We start from the raw sequence: 15,208 nt of genomic DNA, 5'->3' as shown, positions 1-15,208 counted from the left end.
GTGAAATGAGATGCACCCAGTCCATCTAACAGTTAATAAAAGGAGGTATATACTTAGCTTTATCAAAGGAGGGTTCCTTGGAACACCCAAGAGATGCTCAGTGAGGATTCAGCTAGTTTGGCTTAGTGAAGCTCTTCTTTGATCATTCTGCTGGTCCATGGATCAAGGACTAAGGGAAAAGCTTCAACCATTTTCCCCCTGTTTTTGTCCTTAGGTGACCAAGAAGAGACAGCAAGAGTTGGGGCCACAGTCTCTAAGCCAATTAAAATCAAGTGTCAGCAGCTTTTGAAGAAAGAAGGCTAAGATTCTGGGAAGAGCCTTTGGATGTGGCTCTGATGACAGACAGATGACAAGCTTAGTGAGAATCCTCTTCTTTTGGGCATCAGAGTGGTCCAGGAGACAGTCTGGAAAAGGCGCAGACATTTAATAGCTATGGGACCTGGAGCAGGTGTTTCAACTTTTGCCTACCTCGATTGCTTCAATTGTAAAATGAGATCATTATAGGACATCTCTCAGGGTTATTGTCAGGATCAAAAGAGATAGTGTAAGTGCCCGGTGGTACATAGTAGATGCTTAATAAATGCTCGTTCCCTTCTCCTTTGTGGGTGGCTGAGTAGGGGTGATAATGGAGTTACCAAAAATTATTTACAGGCAGTGCTAACATATGGGGCTAGAGGCCTTTGCTTTTCCCTCATCTCTGAATCTTTTTTCCAGATGACACTGTCTCCTAGCTCCAACTTATAAAGAACTGCCTCTGAAATGCATGAAGTTAACAGCTCCATTCTCACTCGGTTTCACTTGTTTCATTGCCAGACTATGAAAAGATAGATAAAGAACATAGTAAGAAACAATATGGGGGGAGCAGGGCTGTAGACCCAGGAAGGAGCAATACAGCTCAGGTTCACAGCTGCATCAGGCCAGCCAGCCTGTGGTTCCCCTTGGTAACATCCTCTGTGTTGCTGCAGCCCTGGCAAACGTCTCCATTCACTGTCAGCACTAATGAGGTCAAGGTCATGGGCGCCAGCCCCAGAAAGGCCAGTTCTTTTTTTGCACAGAGAAATGCTCTGTTCTGTGACACATACTGCAGCACTGACATGTCCCCTCTCCATTAGCTGTCTTACAAATACATGTTCCCATTTGCCTGGGAATAACCCAAGATCGGAGCTCACTGAGTAAAGAAAGAACAGCTCTGTCAGGACAGTCCCAGCTTAGGACAGTGTGATGGAAAGAGCATTGGGCTGGGAACCCAAAGACCCACATTCTAGACCTTGCTCTCTCATTCACGCCCTGTGTGACTTCTTTGAAACTCAGCTTCCTCGCTTTAAGATGCAGGATGAGAAGATGCAGTCTCCGAGGTCTCTTCCTGCTCTGGGTGCCTGTGGTTCTTTCTGGCACACCCCTCTTAGCACTTCTGAAAATGAAGTGTGTGCAGGGAAAATAACCTTCCCTCTAAAACAATGGATGTGTCATGATTAGGCTCATAGAATCCCTGGAGAGAGGAAAAAGCGACTTCAGAAAAATGACAAGAAATTATGTCTTTCCTGTTCTGTCCGAAGGTCCTAAGAGAGTATGGAAAGTTTCTTTTTGGGGTCCCATGTCCTAAGCAGATGAGATCTCCTGGACAATGCTGCAATAGCCAGAGACAAGACAGTTGTTGACCCGTGGGGAAGGAAGGCAGCAGCTGCTGCCAAAAGTCTTACTGACAGCACCGGCCCCTCTCCACTCGGAGGCTGCCTGTGAAAACAGAGAGAGCCAGAAGCTCAAGGCAGGTCTATTATGTTAGAGTTAAAGAGCGGAGCTGGAAGGAAAGTGAGCAGCAGAGCCAGGGAAGGCCCTTTCTTGGCAGCTCTGTGGCTCTGGGGGATTGTTGCTCCTGGGTGGCAATCCCTGTGTATCTCTCTATATTTGTTTCCCCCCTGTTTTATGTGTTGCTGGGGAACTCTGTGTGCCAAGCTGCGCTCTAAGCTGCCTGAGGCTCCGGGCACAGAGAATACGGAAGATCTGGGGAATCATGACTTGATGTCACACAGTGACAGCTTTGTCCTTGACAATGCCTTCCAAGCCCTTCCCTGTTTCCTCAGCCATGCTCACATCCAGGGCAGGTACTCGTTCTAATGTGCAGTAGAAGCCTGGATGGGGTATGGATCTCTAGCATTGTCTGCAGGGTTCTTTGATTTCCTGCCCTGATAAGCATTAATCCTGCTATGTCTGGTCTTCACAATGGGAAACAAAGCCAATATTTGCAGCTCCTGACAGTTAGAAGCTAGGGGAGATAATTCACTATCTTAACCTGTTTCCATGACGCAGAATCTCAGAATCTGAACTAGGAGGGACCTCGGAAATCATTCACTTTAATCTATATCTGAACAAGAGTCGTTATCTGTGACAAAGGGTCATTTGACTTCTACTTGAGAACCTCTAGTGATAGGGAATGCACAACTTCTGGCTTTGAATGCCTCTAATTTCTTTATTTTTTTAAAATAGTACTTATCTTTTCCAATTACATACAAAGACAATTTTAAACATTTTTGAATAGTTTTTCCCTCCAAATGCATGCAAAGATAACTTTCAACATTTATCTTTGCAAAACTTTGTGTTCCAAATTTTTCCTCTTCCCCCCCATAGACAGCAAGCAATCCAATATAGGTTGAATATGTGCAATTCTTCTAAATGTATTTCCATATTTGTGATGCTGCACAAGAAAAACAGATCAAAAGGTGAAAGAAAAAAAGACACAAGAAAAAACCAACCAAATAAATAACAACAAAGTGAAAATGCTATGCTTTGATCAACATTCAGTCTCCATAGTTCTCTCTCTAGATGCAGATGGCTTTTCCCATCACAACTCTATTGGAATTGCCTTGAATCACCTCATTGTTGAAAAGATCCAAGTCCATTGAAGTTGATCATCACAGAAGTCCATTGTTGCTGTGTACAATGCTCTTTTGGTTCTACTCATTTTACTTATCATCAGTTCATTTAAGTCCAGGTTTTTCTGAAATCATCCTTCTGATCATTTCTTATAGAACAATAATAGTCCATTACATTCATATACCATAATTTATTCAGCCATTCCCCAACTAATGGGCAGCCATTCAATTTCCAGTTCTTTGCCACTAAAAAAGGGCTACTACAACATTTTTGCACATGTGGATCCTTTTCCTCTTTTTATGATCTCATTGGGAGACAGAGCCAGTAGAGACAAGGGTATGCACAATTTTATAGTCCTTTGGGCATAGTTCCAAATTGCTCTTCAGAATGGTTGAATCAATTCACAGTTCCACCAATAATGCATTAGTATGCCATTAATTTTCTTCTTTTTTTAAATTAAAGCTTTTTATTTTCAAAACTTATGCATGGATAATTTTTCAACATTAACCCTTGCAAAATCTTGTGTTCCAATTACCCCCCACCTTTCCCTATCCCCTCCCCTAGAAGGCAAGTAGTTCAATAAATGTAAAACATAGTAGAAATATATGTTAAAACCAATCATTAACTTTCTTTTTAGCATAAACTGTTGAATTTCTAATTGTTTCCTTTTCTCCTTTTCCTTTTCCCTTCTTCTAAGACAATAAGCAATATAATATAGGTTAGGTTTCCATAGTAGTCATGTTATAGGGGGAGGAGGAAAGGAAAAAAAAAAAACTATGGAAAAATAAAGTGAAATTAGTAATGCTTCATCATGAATTTCAGATTTTATCAGTTCTTTCTTTGATAACATTTTTCATCATGAGTCTCTTGGTTTTGTCTTGGATCATTCTATTGCTGAAAAGAGCTAAGTCTATCAAAGTTGGTCATTGAACAGTGTTGCCATTACTGTGTACAATATTCTTTCCTGTACAATGTTTTTTCTCTTGGTTCTGCTCACTTCACTCAGCATCAGTTAGTGTAAGTTTTTTCAGTTTTTTTCTGAAATCTTTATGCTCATCACTTCTTATAGCCCAATAATATTCCAATAATATTCCATCCTATACCCAATGAGCATCCCCACAATTTCCAATTCTGTGCTACCACAAAAAGAGATGCTATAAATATTTTTTGTATCTGTAGATCCTTTTCCTTTTTTTTTTTTTTTAATCCTCTCTTTGGAATACAGGTCTAGTAGTGATATTATTGGGTTAAAGGAATACTTCTAATTTCTAAGAAGTTTCTTCCTTATATGAAACTTTAGTTTGCTTCTCTGCTAATTCTACAACTTGTTTTTAGTTTTGCCTTCTGGGATCAGATAGAATAATTCTAAATCTTCCAGACAAAAATCCTTTCAGGTATTTGCAGAGAGTTATAATGCTCCCTTGGAAGTCTTCTCTTTTCCAAATTAAGCATCCCCAGTCCTTTCTTTTCATTTCTATAAGACAAGGTCTCGAATCTTTCTTCTATCCTCATCATTTTCTATCAAATGATGTCACTTTATAAATGCTCCAGTTAAACTGAGTCCCTTTTCTGGAAAGTAATCCCAAGTCATTTTAAGAACATGACTAAGAGGTCCAAGAAGTCAAAGAAAAAATCTCCAGAAGTGCCAAAATATTTATAGCAGTACTTGTAATTAGCAAGGAAACAAAGCAGGTGCCCATCAGCTGGCCATTCTGCTACTATCTCTGTGTCTATTAGTCACTTAACTTTTCTCTATCAGTTTCCTCATCCATAAAATATGAATGAAATGTGTAATACTGATAGTATATATACTAAGAGTATTGTTGTGAGGTTCAAATGACAGAATGTATATAAAGTGCTTTGCAAAAATGAGAGGGCTTGGTAAATAATGTCAGTTATTATTATCTAGGTAAAAGTATCTGATAGACAGCAAGCAATGGCATTATAGAGATAAAGACTAGACATGCAGATGATTAGCATAGGGTTGGGACATTTTAAAATCAAGCTAATTAACACTAGGTGCAGGCTTCAGGAAGTCATGGGAAAACTACTATCCATGATGGATAGAGGGGCTGAGATAGGTAAAGAATTTGAATTTGGATCTTCTTGACTGAAAATCCAACACTCCAGCAATTGTTCCACTTAGTCAACCAACAAGGATGGATCCCTGATACCTCCTGTCCTAGCAGCCTGCCAAAGGGGATTCTGATCTCCACTGTTATAATTACTCCTGGAAGAACCTTCTTGAGAAGATATGTGTGTGTATGTGTGCTTCTATATCTATATTTATCTATATTTTACTAGGTGGAAGCCTTATTACCTGGAAAGTAAAATGTATTAACAAGGACAAAGCTCTTTAATTCTCTAAGTCATCATAAACCATTGCTATCTGACAGCAAACTAGACATCCAGGACATAGAATGCCCTTTGAGTAAGTTTTGATGACTCAGAGGACTTCTTAGTAGAAGGCATTGCTCCTAACTCTTGGAGGCACGGTACTAGGTGTATATGTGAGATCACTGAATAATGGGGAAGAGAAATGTTTGTTATTTGAATATGATGGATTTCAATGGATTTCTTAGTTTGAGTTTTTCTTTCTTTTTTTTTAATTACAAAAGTCAGGGTCAATTCATTACCTGTGATTCACTTGTATTTCTGTTTTAGAACAAGGAGTATTCAATAATTTGTGCAGGTCCCTCCACAAGCTTGCTCTTCACAATGCCCTGTATGTCAATTTGGATCTCAATGTCAATGTCACTTTAGTACCTGGTCAGTGTGACCCAGCACATGTGGGAGACAAAACCTTGACAGAGAGAGAGGAGACCGTAACAGTTTTTCTCTGGAATTTTCAGTTGTGATGGTTAACTTTGTAGTCCAGTTTTCTATTCCAGAGTTTAGGGGAGCAAATTATGAAGCAGACTGGGAATGAAGGAATGAATGAACTAATCAATAGTCATTTATTAAGGGTAAATTATTCATCTAAAATATTATTTTGAGAAGGGATCCCTAGATGACAGAGACTGCTAAAGGGGTCGGACACGAAGAAAGTTAAGAACTTCTCTCCTAATAACTGACATAGCAGATAAGACTACCAAGGGAAAGAGAAATGGCATTTCATATGTGCAGCATTCCTACTAAGTTTTTAACAAATGTTTTTTCTCTTCTCCCTCTCTCCTTCCTTCCTTCCTTCCTTCCTTCCTTCCTTCCTTCCTTCTTTCCTTCCTTCCTTCCTTTCCTTCCTTCCTTTCTTCCTTCTTTTCTTCCTTCCTTTCCTTCCTTCCTTCCTTCCTTCCTTCCTTCCTTCCTTCCTTCCTTTCCTTCCTTCCTTCCTTCCTTCCTTCCTTCCTTTCTTCCTTCCTTCCTTCCTTCCTTCCTTCCTCCCTCCTTCCTTCCTTTCCTTCCTTCCTTCCTTCCTTCCTTCCTTCCTTCCTTCCTTCCTTCCTTCCTTCCTTCCTTCCTCTTTTCTTTCCTTCCTCCCTTCCTCCCTTCCTTCCTCCCTTTCTTCCTTCCTTCCTCCCTTCCTTCCTTCCTTCCTTCCTTCCTTCCTCCCTTTCTTCCTTCCTTCCTCCTTTCTTTCCTCCCTTCCTCCCTTCCTCCCTTTCTCCTTTCTCCTCCCTCCTTCCCTCCCTTTCTCCTTCCTTCCCTCCTTCTTTCTTCATTTTTTCTCCTTCTTTCTCTGTTATCTTATCTCTAAGTTCTTGACTAAGTTCACACACTGGATTTTAGAGGCCAAAGCTTCTTTCTATCACTCATTATTTAAAACAACATATTAACATTTCAAGAGCTTATGATTTTATGTCTTGGAACTTCCTTCACTGATGCAGATCAAAAATTATAAATTAATAAATAAATCTCAGAGTCCCCCAGGACCCAGAGAGAGTGTCTTCCTCATTGCTATGTGGGTTGACTATCAAAATAGTGATTGAATCCCAAGGTACTCTAATTCAAAGTCCAGTTCTCTTTCTACTATGCCTCATAGCTTTGTATATGCATATATGAATATATGTATAAGATATATGATAACATGTTTGAAGAGATAATAGTTAAAGCAGTACAGTGAATATTGGATAGAGCATTGGACTTGAGATTAGAAGGACTTGAATTCAAATCTTGTTTCATACACTGACTTAGCTGAACAACTATGGGTATGTCATTTAATTGTACCTCCCTCAATTTCCTCATCTTTAAAATGGAACAATAATAGCACCTACCTACAGGAGTATTGTGAGAATAAAAATAAGATGATATTTGTAAATCACTTTATAAACCTTAAGGTGCCACATACATGCTATCATTATTATTATTAGAAAATGGTTTAAAGTTTGCATTAGTTATTACAGCGTTGTGAGGTAGATATCATAGTTGTTGTTATTCCTTCATTAAAAATGAGGAAACCCGCTTAGAGAGACTTGCCTAGAATCATGAAGTTCGTGTTACAATATTTGAACCTGTCTTCCTGACCCCAAATTCAGCATTTTTTCCATTTTACCACACACAAGTTTCTTGTTTTGTTTGTATCTCTCAAAATCCTTCCTATTTGCTCCAGCCCAGGGAGAACACTCTCTCCTCTATGAAATGTTCTTTGAGTGCTCTTTCTGTCCTTTGAACCCCTGTAATTCTTGTTCAGTGCTGACTCTGAGGCTGGGGTTGGAGGAAGGACTGACCACGCCATAACCCGAGAACCTTGGACGTCCAGGGGGAACTCCTCCATATTTCATGAAGCACGAAAGGTTTGGATGACCCAGACCCATTCCCAAAGACCTGCAAAGGCACTGAGGGAAATGCACTCAGTAACTGCATGCATTATGCAGTAGGAAATAAAGCGTAGGCAAGAAGGCAAGGCCTTGTTCTGTGTAACTTGGGGAAGAAAGGGCACCATGTGGGTTATTCTCAATGCTTCTTTGTTCCACCAACATAAGCGAGCTACGCTGCCAACCATCACCTCCTGCCCTCGGTCGGCACAAAATAACCTTGATGGATATTTTTAATTGGTTTGCAGCCAGCACACAAAGCCAACGCATTTTCGTATCAGAGGACAGTGGTCTCACACCTCCAGAGACTTGCATTCAAATTCTATATCTGCTTCCAGCAGGCTTCCCCATCTTGGGCAAATGCCTGTTGCTCCCTGGATTGAGCCACTGGACTAGAAGAAATGGGACAGATTTTCATAGAATTCCTCATTTCCTTCACACCATTTTTTAAATGAAGCTTCTGCTCCTCCTGCAGTTGCTGATGCCCCGTCCCCCAAACCTACCTTATATTTGTTATAACCACACATATACACATGCATATGCACATGCACATACATATTTTAGCTGTATATTTTCTCCTATGTAGAAAGAAGAGAATGTTTCTTTTTTGTTTTTATATTTCCAGTATCTGGTATTGTATCTTGAGTCAATTCTGGCTGATTGATTAATTTCACTTCATTGGGTCTCAGTTTTCTTATCTGTCAAATGGAAATAGAAATGAACTCCCAGAGCTGTTATGAGAATCAAGATGAGAAAGCCCTTAGTAAATCTGAAATCGGATGTGAATCTAAGAAATGATTGACAGTAATAGGTAGGAAAGAATGCTGGGGTGAGCATTAGGAGTCTTGTAACCATGTCTTTTCTCTGAGAGCTACTGTGGTGTAGTGGATAGAGAGCAGATCTCAGCTTCAATAACACATGGATTTAATGCCAGTTGTTGACATCTACTGACTGTGTGATTTTGGGCCAATCATCAGACCTCTTAGTGACCCAGGAAACTCTCTAAGACTGTAGATCTGCATGGGTAGAGGAGTTTTCTGCAATGAGAATTCCCTATACCAGTGAAATCACAAGTCTGGTCCAAAAAAATAAATAAATAGCTCTCCCCCCCAATTAATGTTGTAATCTTAGACAAGTGACTTCATTTCTTTTAATTTTTTTTAGTTGTAAAATGAAGGGGCTAACATAGATGATTTCAAAGATCTTTTCCAATGAGAACAAGAAATTTTTTTAAAAATTAGATTTAGGTTCAATTTCTCCTCTCCAAACTTTTAATTCCATATGAGTATAGATAGTCTGGACTGGTCATATAGTCAGCACTGGTAAATATATATTAAATTGATCTACCAGTTTGTTTGGCTATGTGTCCATTTGTCTTATCTGAGCAGAACAAAAGTGTGTGCTTTTAGAGGGCAGATGCCCTTCCTCTGTTTTTCTCAGTTGCCTCTTCCCCATTGTGTCAGTGTAGTAACATGGATCCCCTAATTGCTCACCATATGGGTTGCATTGATGTTCTGGACCTATTAGCTTATTTGGTTAGGACAAGGCAGTAATAAGGTCAATGTAATTTAATTCCCTTTATTAGCCAATAATCTTCACATACAAAAAGCCACACACTCCACAGCCACTCTTGACCTTATCTTTCAAATCTATGTAATCACAAAAAGCTAAAAAAAAAAAAAAAGTGTTGATGGCTCAGTGCAACTTATCCTCTTTCTTCAGATCTTGAAGGTTATAAGATTCACTAGGAGTACCCCATTGGGCAAGTCAGTTCATCTCCCCAGGTCTCATTTTCTTTATCTTTAAAGTGGAGACATTGGATTAGAAGAATTCTAAGATGTTGCCTGCTTATAATCTTCTGGGAAAGGCAAAAAGGGACAGAAATGGTTTTCTTCTTTCTAAGTCCTGGTTAAGTCTGATTGCCACTGGAGCTGAAGGGAGAGGGAAGGAAGAACACACATGGAGAGAAACAATGGATGAGGCAGAGGAAATTCATGAGAAAGATTTCATTCAACTCAGAAAAGGAATAAAATGAAATATCCTCTTCAAATAGAAATAGACAAAACAGAAAGGCCCCATTTAAAAAAAATAGATGGATACATAGATATACAGGTATATAGATGATAAATAGATGGATGGGTGGATAGTTTGATAGATAAAAATGTATATAGATAGATACACAGGATAGATGATAGATGGATGGATGGATGGATGGATGAATAGATGGATGGATAGATAGATATATAGGTAGACTGATAGAAGATTGATAGATATGTAGAAACATAGATGATAGATAGTTGGATAGATAGATGGATGGATGGATAGATCTGTAAGTAAACAGATTGATAAATATGTAGGTATACAGATGATAGATAGATAGGTGGATAGATAGATACATAGGTAGATGGATGGTTAGATACATAGGTAGATGGATGGTTAGATACATAGGTAGATGAATGGTTAGATACATAGGTAGATGGATGGTTAGATACATAGGTAGATAGATAGATAAATAGATATGTAGATAGACAGCAAAACAAATACATAAATGAAATGAGGAGGTTAGATGACATGACCTCTGAGAGCCTTCCAGTTCTAAATCTATTTATTAGTTAATCAGGGAAGGCTTTCTAGAAGAGACAAGGTTTGAGACAAGTTTTGAAGGGAAGGGAGGAACACAGGTTTGCAGTAAGCTCTGAGGAAATGAATTCTTCTGGAATAAATATCATTATACAAGAGGTGTTATAGAGGAGGAAGCCAGAGGTACAGGGTTCTTGCAGTTATGTCAGCAATGAGTTGGACTAGATTGCCTGTGATCTGTAAGGCTGTGAATGCTTTGCTTCCTCTCATTCTAAATACTCTCCCTGATTTATGAAACCATTCTTTTCACCTTCTGAATGAAGAACACAGTGCATTCCAGGAGAGATAACTAGTTTCTCTATTTAGATTCTAGTTTTCCATCAAGCCAAAAGGATGGCAGAGAAGGAAAGAATGTGCCCAAATAATGCCAATTAAGATGAATGTAGGCTATTTCTCTTCGGGCTGATCCAGAGCCCTAGCTGGTAGTAGCAGTTTTCAGTTTAGGAGAGAAAAAATGAATGCCTTGGGATAACCACTTTGTTCGATCACAGGCAGGTGAGGAGGTTGAGGTGAAAGGAAGAGAGGGAAGGAAGAAAAAGAAAGAGACGTAACGCAAAGAGTCCCATTTTGATGCCCACGGAGAGCACATGATGTTTGTTGTGACTATTAATAACCCCATAGGAGCTACAATGGGAATTCAAGCAGGGCTCTTGGGGTCTTCAGCCTGAAGAAGCATGCTTTGCAAGGAGAGGCATTTGGAAGATGCTATTTGCATTCTTTCCTATTTCTCCAGCTCTTCAGGAGGAAAGAGGGAATATGTTTGTTTTCTTCTTTATATTGGGTGTGATGATATGTTCTTGGGATACAAGTTAATGGCAGTTAATATGATAGCACATTAAAGGTCAGAGACTCAGAGATAGAAAGAAGGAATTTTCTTCTTTTTCTCATAAAGAAAGAAGGAATCTAAATAATGCAAGTAATATTTATTGTTTATGGATAGATAAAGCCAATATAATTTTAAAATGACAGTTTTACCTAACCAATTTACTAATGCAATGACATAAATTAAATTGTTAAAAATTATTTTACTAAGAAAAATTATAGCAAAGTTCATTTAGAAGAACAAAAGGTTGGCAACTTGAAAGAAATCAGGAGAAAAAAAGATCTGAAGAAAGGAGATTCAGTAGAATCAGACCGGCTTAAACCATATTATAAGGTGAAAGCATTGTTGATGTGGTTAAATGGATATTATTTTAAATTAAATTTTCTCATATAAGTAAAACCTATGCAGCCAAGAATAGAAAGAATGCAGAAAACTGGGGGAGAAGAAACTTTCATAGATAATCTCTCAAAATGTGATTGGGTTGTAATATTGCTGTTATGCAGGAAATGAGAGTTGATTTAGAAAAACATGGAAAGACTTGGACTTATGAAAGAAGATACTATCTACTTTTAGAGAAACAGATGACAAGTGGAAATAAGCATAGTGTGGTTTTACATATATATGTATGAGTGTATATATGTATATATATGAGTATGTTTATAGATATCCATGTGTGTATATCTATGTATATCTATGTATACATATACATGCATACATGCATATCTATATCTATCTTTCTATCTATCTCTACACTTAATTGTAACCTTTTTGGGGAGGAGGGGAAGAAAGTTAAAAGGACATAGTAGAGAACAAAAGAAAACCTAAAAGGAAGCAAAGAAAAGCTGGACATTTTTTCAAAAACAATGTGTAATATTTATTATATAGACTTTCCTGAAATGCAAATTTATTGTTTTATATTGAATCCTCTCTTATGTTCTGCTATGCACATGGCAATGTTTTTTTTTCCTCTTCTTATTTTATACTTGTTTAAAATAAATTTAAAATCTTTTTTTTAAAGGAAGGAAAAAAGAGAGGAGAGAAAAAGGAAAAAGGAAAGAAATGAAAGAAGGAAGAAAGAAAAGAGAAAAAAGAATGAAAGAAAAAAGAAACTAAAAAGAAAGAAGGTAACAAGGAAGGAAAAATAGAAAACCCACTTGAAAAATAATTACACAATTACCAACATCATCTCCAAAGGCAAAGAAGGTTCTATCAATACTCTGTTCACTTTTGAAACTTCCTCTAGCTCTTTGGCAAACATGAAGGTGTAGATAAGGACTTAGTAGATCTGGTTTCTAATCCCATCTCTGCTATTAATGAGCTTTTGCAACCTGCTAGCAATTCTCTATGCACAACATTCAGTTTCCTACCTTCATGCTTTTTAAAAGTGGTCTCCCATGCCTGGAATGAACTGCCCCCACCCTTCACCTCTTCCTGGTAGAATCCTAGCTTCTTTCAGAGTATGTCTCAGCTACCACCTCTATAAAAGACCTTTTCTGACTCCTTTCTTGGATATTACTACGCTCTCTCTCTTCAAATTATTATTTTGCATATAAAGATACTTTTCATTTAATTACTTGTATATATCTTGGACATTCCAGTAAAATATAAGCTCTTTAAGGTCAGGGACTATTTTATTTTTGTCTTTGTATGATGAGGGACTGGCCAATGTTCTGAGGATGGGGTTCCCATTGGTTAGTCTCCCCAGTGACTAGCATAGACCTTGTACATAGTTTTGTTGTTCAGTTGTTTTCAGTCATGTCTGAGCCTATTTGGGGTTTTCTCGGCACTGGAATGGTTTCTCCAGCTTCACTCACAGATGACTAAACTGAGGTAAACAGGGTTAAATGATTTGCCCAGGTCACATAGTTTGTATCTGAGGTCAAATTTGAATTTACCAAAATGAGTCTTCTGATTCCAGGTGTGGCACTCTATCCACTGAATCATTTAATAGCAAATTCATAAACTTTATTGTTGAATTGAATTAGACAAGTCTCTTGCCATTTTCAGACCTCGATCTTTTTATACATCAATTGGGCCAATAATGCCTTACATATTCTTCTCACAGGGTAGCTATAATTACCTAAGAAAATAGAGGCAGAAGAATTTAGAAAGCAATTTTTAAGGTGCCTTGCAAATAGAAGTGATTATTGTTATTTACACAGTCATTTTCATATCAGTGTAGTGTTCTTTTGGGGACTTGCCTTTACTTAACTCCATATCAGAAGTCATTCAACTTCCTACATATAGAAGAATCCCGCTAAGTAAGAAGGGGTTGTCTGGATTCTGAATTTTACAGTGGGGGTGGCTGGGCAGACTTGTCTCTGAGATAAGAGATTTGACAAGTTCCTTATAATTACAGAATTTGGGGTCCAGAAGAGGTAGAATATTCCAGAATTCTTCACTCAGGGATCATGCTGTACATAATTGGAATAGGTGGCCATTTCCATAAGAGAGACTTCCCTCCTCCCAAATCTATCTCTGTCTGTTTCTGCAGAAGCTCAAAGTTCCATCATTAGAGTTCCCTTTGTGCCCCTGGTATTCCCTGTTAAAATTATGACCATATGAAGCTATTATTAATTTCTTCCTAGATACATCTGATTAGCCTCAGGCTAATCCCTCAGGTCCCTGAGGGAATGAATAAATTTAGATAGAAAGAAGGGAGAAAGATAAGTATGGACTCTTCTACTTGACTTAGAAAGCACAGATTGAGATACAGGCTCTGGGAAAGAAAAATAAACTCCAAAGGGGATAGAATTCACTGAAATAAAACTTCATCTGAATCATAACTTTTTCTAAGGTCCAATCCAGTCCTTAGTCATATCAGTTGAAGGTTTAGCTACTCCTGTCTCTTCCTGAAAAAGCTAATATTCTTGAAGATAAGATGCTTGAGATTCTTGACAATAAAATGGAGGAAAGTGGATGAATAGTAGTATGTAATTAGGTGAATTCTCACCTTGAACTAAAAGACCTAAAGACCTCATTAATGGATTGAAATCAATTTGGTGAAAGGTCTCCATTGGCACTCAGTCCCTAACTCAGTCCTGTTCAATATTTTAATTAATGAAGGATAAAGACATAGAAGATTTTTCAGATCTAGAGGTGAGAATAAGCAGAGAGATGTAGCTAATTAATATTAGAGAATAAAATTAAGGTATTAAGAGATCATAATAGATTATATTAGGTTAAAATCAATCTGTTGAGATTTAGCTGGGGTAAATGTAAACTCTTAAATTTAAATTAAAATAAGCAATAACTCAAGAACAAACCAAGGAGAACTAGCTTATCAGTCATTATAGGAGATGGGATAATAAGTGGGTTCTATGTTGTTATAGGAAGAAAAAATTAGGTCTAGTGAGTAGAAGAGAGGCAAGTTTTTAGTTAAACATAACAAATAACTTTTAAACAAGAGGTGTCCAAAAGGAAGATTCTTTAAGAGAAAAGGCATTGAGTCTAGATGACTGTCTTTCAGATGTTTTCAAGGGCTTGCTGTTTTGGATGTGAAATTGGCATAAATGATACTTTTATTTATTTATTTATTGCACTTAATGGTATTTTTTCTCAAATAAATGTGAAATTTTTCAACATTCATTTTTTGTAAGATTTTGAGTTCCAAAATTTTCTCCCTCATTTCTTTCTGTTTCCTCTTCCTCAAGACAACAAACAATATATATTATACATATACAATCATGTTACTACATTACTACATTAGACATCCTGTGAAAAAAGAATAAGAACAAAAGGAAAAAAGACCCACAAGGAAGAAAAAAACAAAATGGAAATAATATGTTGTTATCTGTATTCAGACTCCATAGTTCTTTTTCTACATGTGGATGGCATTTTCCATCATAAGTTTTTTGAAATTGTTTTGGATCATTGCATTGCTGAGAAGAGCTAAATCTATCATAGTTGATCATCACACAATCTTATTGTTGCTCTGTACAATATTCTCCTGGTTCTGCTCACTTTACTCAGCATCAGTTCATGTAAGTTTTTCCAGGTTTTTCTGAAATCTGTTTATTATTCTTATAGACAGTATTCCATTACATTTATATATTGCAACTTGTTCAGCCATTGCTCAATGATGGGCATCCCTTCAGTTGATGATTTTTTTTTTTTAACATTC

The 15,208-nt window shown here is 37.6% G+C and overlaps 1 long non-coding RNA gene across 1 annotated transcript in view; it reads left to right on the top strand.

Moving 5' to 3' along the window:
* The window catches only part of LOC127551212 (uncharacterized), a 33,644-nt gene extending 20,036 nt beyond the window's left edge, over positions 1-13,608 (top strand). Inside the window, exon 3 of the long non-coding RNA XR_007951030.1 lies at positions 12,104-13,608. This is a non-coding gene — a long non-coding RNA (uncharacterized LOC127551212). The remainder of the gene's footprint in view (positions 1-12,103) is intronic.
* The last annotated feature ends 1,600 nt before the right edge of the window (positions 13,609-15,208 follow it).

This window comes from Antechinus flavipes, chromosome 2, assembly GCF_016432865.1.
Source record: "Antechinus flavipes isolate AdamAnt ecotype Samford, QLD, Australia chromosome 2, AdamAnt_v2, whole genome shotgun sequence".
Lineage (NCBI taxonomy): Eukaryota > Metazoa > Chordata > Mammalia > Dasyuromorphia > Dasyuridae > Antechinus > Antechinus flavipes.
Note: the sequence above shows the minus strand (reverse complement) of the source record. Positions and strands in the feature narration are given on the sequence as shown.